The sequence below is a fragment of the Ochotona curzoniae genome, unplaced genomic scaffold (assembly GCF_017591425.1).
Source record: "Ochotona curzoniae isolate NIBS_2020 unplaced genomic scaffold, NIBS_Ocur_1.0 contig_2318, whole genome shotgun sequence".
Classification (NCBI taxonomy): domain Eukaryota; kingdom Metazoa; phylum Chordata; class Mammalia; order Lagomorpha; family Ochotonidae; genus Ochotona; species Ochotona curzoniae.
The window spans coordinates 2,644,698-2,650,478 of record NW_024465419.1 but is presented as its reverse complement, the minus strand read 5'-3'; the positions used below and the strand labels follow the sequence as shown (position 1 = coordinate 2,650,478).

General features: G+C 36.5%; 1 pseudogene; it reads left to right on the top strand.

Annotated features, from left to right (window-relative positions):
* The first annotated feature begins 3,099 nt into the window (after positions 1 to 3,099).
* On the top strand, positions 3,100 to 3,202 carry LOC121151393 (annotated as a pseudogene).
* The last annotated feature ends 2,579 nt before the right edge of the window (positions 3,203 to 5,781 follow it).

The window sequence follows — 5,781 nt, the reverse complement described above, 5'->3', positions numbered from 1 at the left end:
CTATTCAATTTTTTTCTTTGTTTGTTTTGGTTTTAAGTCTATCTCCGAAAACAGTAACAGGTGGCAGATGAACAGCAAACTGAAGAGTCCGGACCAATAATTTCTGAGTTCCCTCTTATGAACTATTGCATGGCATTCTGATTGCACAACATTGCCATTCCTGTGTGTCCCTCTCCATTTAGAGAAATAAGATCTGAGAGACCATGTGGAAGCGTGCAGGTGTGTGTGTGTGTGTGTGTGTGTGTGTGTGTGTACAGAATTTCCCCCTGTAGGAGCACAGTGCCTGGACCCGAATGACAACCTTGGCAGTTCTTGTGCTTTTACTTTGTAAACACTGTACAGATATATTTGGAGTTTTATTTGAAATGAAAACTAAATGAGTTACTACATTTTCCTTCCTGTAAATATATATATTGAAATCCCATGTATCCAAACATTCCTTTAGCGTTCGGATTGTAAACGTGTTTTATTGGCTGGGGGCCACTGCCTCCGGGCAGGGACCACCATGTGCTCTAGTTCCAAGCACAGTGTGTGGAGTATTTGATGTACTACAGTACCATAGTTATTTTGGTCTGTTAAATAAGTTACAATTTGTGATGAAATGAAGTGGAAAGTAGTACTTCATAATGAACAAATTTCCTTGGTTACATAATTTTTCTTGTAAAACTTTAAAAAGGAAAACTTGAAATTTTATATATTTGGATTTTGTAGATTTTTTTTTATTTTATTGCAACACAAGGTACCAAAATCATTAAATAAAGTACACTGTGGTCATTTTAACAGAAGAGTGTGTTCTTGATTCTTTTGGAGTTTACAGTGTGAGCAAGCCATCATTTTTGTGAAGACAGGAAGAGGCATACAGGTATATTATTATGATCCTTGGAGGATTTAAATCTCAAAATGAGTACATGAAACATACTTAAGATTAAGTTGTTTATTTTTTTAAGAGTATGTTTCATTTAGTTGTTTTATTTCTGAGAAGTGCTAAAGAGTGTGTATCCAAAACCATTATGAAAGCAATAAAGTATTTCTGATCACAATCATATAAATTGCTAAAATAAGGATTACCTATATCAAAATGACATTTTAAAAGATAATATGTCTAAGGGACAGCTTTGTTTGCAAATTAGGGTTTATGCTTACTGTAACTGTTTTGCTTAAAATCGCTTTTAAAAATCTGGTTTATTTACTATGTAGAAGGTAAATTCCATTATCTTATAAATCCTGTTTTTTTTACAAAAATATTAAAACTGTTGCATAAAATCCAATTATAGAAACTGATATGGAAAACAAAATCTAACAAGGATATGATTAGCATAAAACAAATGAAAAAAATAAAAATTGTCTTGTTTTTTTTAGTCTCTTATTGAAGCCATTGCCCTAGTAATAATAACTTTTGCCAAATGTTAAAACACTTGAAACCCATCATTTTGATGTACTTCTTTCTTGCCATCTTTTGCGAGAAATCGTTTTTTCATGATGTCAATTTAAGAAGCTTTTTTAAAAAAAACTCACATCTACAGTCTTACACAGTATGAGGATTATAAATATGAAAAAGTACATTCTCTTTTTAGAAATATCATGTAGTCATGGAAAAAGTGTAGATAGACTAATTTGCTATTATTTTAACTTGATAGCACGAGAAGAGAGGGATATAGACTGTCACGGGGACCTCAAGTTCAGTCTTGTGGACACAGATCGGGAATGGTCACACCCAAGAAGGACCTGGATTCCTGGGTCAGTGACATGGTCCAAGCCCCCATCTCACTCTTCCTGAAACAAAGTGGACATGAGTGACACAGCATCCTCACCCAAACTGAATCACGAGTGCTGGGGTGTTCGGTGACAGCAGCAGACCTTCTTGACTCTCACAAGAGCACCCCATGCAGAAATAGCTCGGTCAGAAAGAGGACTAGCTCAGTCAGAAAGAGGACTAGCTCAGTCCACTTGCCAAGGCTCAAAAATGCAAGTGTGTATCATCATTACAAATCAAAAAACAAGAAAACTTACAGTTAAAATGATTTTTTTTTAAACGAAGAATAAGCCAGGTCAGCAGCATGGAATGGTGGGTTAAGCCTCCTCTTTTGAAGCCAGCATCCCATGTGGGCACCAGTTCTCGTTCCATCTGCTCTGTTCCCATACATCTTCCTACTGATGTGTCTAGAAAAGCAGCAGAGGATGGCTCAAATCCTTGAGCCCCTATAACCACATGGCAGATCTTGGAGAAGGTCCAGGCTGTTAAGCTTCAGACCAGCCAAATGCTGACAGCTGTAGTCATTCGAGGAGTGAACCAAAGGTGGAAGATCTCTGTCTCCCCTTCTAGCTCTGAAAACCAACCATTCACCTAAAAATAAATAATCTTAAAGAAGAAAAAGAACCATAACCTTGAATTTTCCCTGAATAATTCAGAAACACAATACAAATCCCAACAAAGCCACAACGGTATTCTATAAAACATGACAAAGTGGTTATGAAGTTCATGTGGAAGAATAAAAATGCCAAAATAATTGAGTATTTTTGAAGTAGATATTGATAGAATCCTGTCCTCCCATCCCATTATAAGTTAATATAACCACAAAAGTTTGTTTCTGGGACAAGAACATACAATCAGTAACTATGCCTCCACCCCTCCACACACACACAAGTCCACAACTGGAATTCACATAAAATAAATAAATGAATTTAATATAATATAGGGTCATGTACAATCAGGGGATAGTCTAACCTCTTCAACAAATGGCCTTAGGATAATCAGTTCACCACCCAGCATGTATTCTTACCTGAAAATAACATCATATGCATTAAAGAAAATAACATCATAAGGATTGTGAAAAATGCAACTATAAAATAGTATATTCATATCATTTTGAATTGAGCAGCACTTTATTTTCTTTCACAGGGAAGAGAGAAAGTAAAAATATTATCATTACCAAGAATATATATATATATATGTTTCTTTTCAAATATATATACCTACATTTACAATTTCCTTGATTTTCCTTAGAGGAAAACCATTAAAAATGAAAACAAAGTATACTATATCCACAATTGTAACAAAACCTAACAACTAAAAAACACAAACAATATAATAAAATTGACATTGCTTCTCTGCCTTTTGGTATAAGATCAAGTGTAGCATCTGTTCTTATCAATTTAATAATAAAATAGACATCATTTTTAATAAATAAAAATGATAGTGATTAAAAACTTATTTTGAATGTAAATGACAATGGAGTAAGTTTCTTGAGAAATAGTCTGATCTGATGCTATCAGTTGACTGTTGAATAAGAAACTGTCCACAATACTAGGTGTAAATTGAATTTGTTTTGATAGATTTCTGCAAAAGGACTAACCACCTAGGGAAATAATTGAATGTTCCTCTAAAGAATTTGTAACTATACTGGTTTATGAGACATAGTTGGGTCTGAAGAGATTTTAGGAAAACCTCTTGTTTTTGAAACAATCAAGTAAGTACTAAAAAAAAAAAGATAAGAAATAGCTTTGGACAGACGGGCAATTGAGGCTTCTGCAAAAGTGTTGCAAATAAACTACTTGTCTATTCAGTGGTAGTCAATATTCAGCAACGTGAAAGTAGCAACAGACTATGCAATTGAATACTAGTTAATGAATAAGAGAAGCAATAGCCATGCCTCACTCAGCACGTTTGATTTAATCAATGTTGGCTTTAAAGTCTTCTGCTGTGGGTTGGATGTTTGCTCCCTCCCAAACTCATGTTGAAATTTAACATGTATCCTCGCAGTATTAACAGATAATGTTCAAGACATGATTAGGCCTCAGGCTTTGCTCTCTTCTTATGTGTCAGTCAATGCCAATATAAGAGGATTGGGTTCTTTAATAAAATAAAATAGAATCCTTTCTCTCTCTTCCTATCTCCTTTCACTGTACCATGCTATGATGATGCAAGAGGACATTATCCACAATTCTGGATTTCCCAGGCACTGAGAGAGTGAGTCAGTAAACTTCTGCTCACTGTGAATTGCTTGCAGTATTCTGTGTCAGCAGCACAAAAAAATATGCAAGGACATCTTTCTATGCACTTCAGGCTATTTTCTCTCCATATGGCCAATTTGCCAAGTGCCTTAGTCTACCCTGACCCAAACACATATTCAATGCCTTGCTGCCTTCTTGTCTCACAGACAAAATATAGCCACAAAACCTGTCCTATCTCCTGAAAATCAAGCTCCATCTGTAGGTGTGACCAACCTTACCACCAATCTCTCATAGACATCCGACCTTTTTTCCCCAGGCTTAAACTTCCACCTGTGATTTTTTAACTTGGCTTACTTCATTTATGGCACCAAGTCCATCTGTTCCCTCTGTCTTTCACATCTCTTCTGAGGCCATCTCCTTCTGTCTGTCCTTGAGCTGAAATCACTACAAAAACAGTCCTGTTTTTTCCCCCTCTTTTCTCTGTCTCTTCTTAACTCTTCTGTCTTCAACCTTTCATTTTGTTTTATTCTTGAGAGAATTACTTACAACTTCATGTTTTTCATTCTAAATTAAGCTAGTATAAATTCCTTTAGAGCAGGAATATACCATAGTTTACTTTTCTTCTCTATTTTACCCCTGCCTCAGCATGTGACTGCCATCTACTCAAATTCTTTAATTCGTCCCCTCTTTTCTCACTATCCTATCAGTTATTGAGTTGAGACTACCTTCTTCAAATCTAAATTTTGGTTATCATCACCTCTATCATCTCCCCCCTGGATTGTTAACAATCTTTCCAGGTACCATGTACCACTGCTTCTTGTTCTATTCCGATCCATTTCACGCAGAAACTAGAACAGTCTTTCCGAAAACACCGTTTGTTGCTACTCAACATTGATGGTTTATCAGGGCCCTTAAAATAACATCACGGGGCTTGCATAGTGGTGCAGTGAATTTAGCTACCACCTGCAACATTGGCATCCTCAGTGAGCACTGGTTTGTGTCCCAGCTGCTCTGCTTCCAATCCAGCTCCCACTAATGTGCCTGAGAAAGCAGCAGAAGATGGCCCAAGCACTTGAGTTCCTGTCACCCATGTCACAGACCCAGATGGATTTTCCAGGTTCATGGCTTCATTCTGACCCAGCCCTGGCCATTGCAGCCACTTAGGGAGTGTTAATGCAGATCACTTTGTTTCCCCCGCTTCCCCATCCCTGTAACTCTGCCTTTCAAATAAATATATAAAACTTCTAAAAAATAAAATAAACGTCAAGAGTAAACATTTGGTTTAAACGTTAAGATGCTTGATTTCCACATCAAGATACCTGGGTTAATTTCCCAGTGGCAGTCCTTTACTCTAGCTTCTTATTAATGAAAACCCTAAGAGACAGACATGATGGCTAAAGTAATTGAGAGCCTATAGTAACATAGATCTGGCCTGAATTTTCAGCTTCTGATTCCAACTTTGGCCCAGCCCTAGCCACTGAGAACATTTGGGGAGTGAACCAGGAAATGCAATCTCCTCTCTTTTTCTCTTTGTCTCTCTCTCTCTTTATTTTCTTCTTCTTCTTCTCTCCCTCCAAACTTCAAATAAATAATAAAGTTGCAAAAATAAATAAACAAATAGGTAGGTAGTTATATGAATTACTTAATTAAAACCTTTCTGATTTAAAAGTTTGCATAATTAGAAGGGGGTAATTGGTTCAGGTCCATCTCTTTCACAACTCTTTCGCACTTTTCCACTCTTTCATATCTGCATATCCTTGCTACAAAGCCATTCTTCCCATTTCACAGCAGTTGTCTGCCCATAACTGCCTCTGATAGCCAGACCAATGT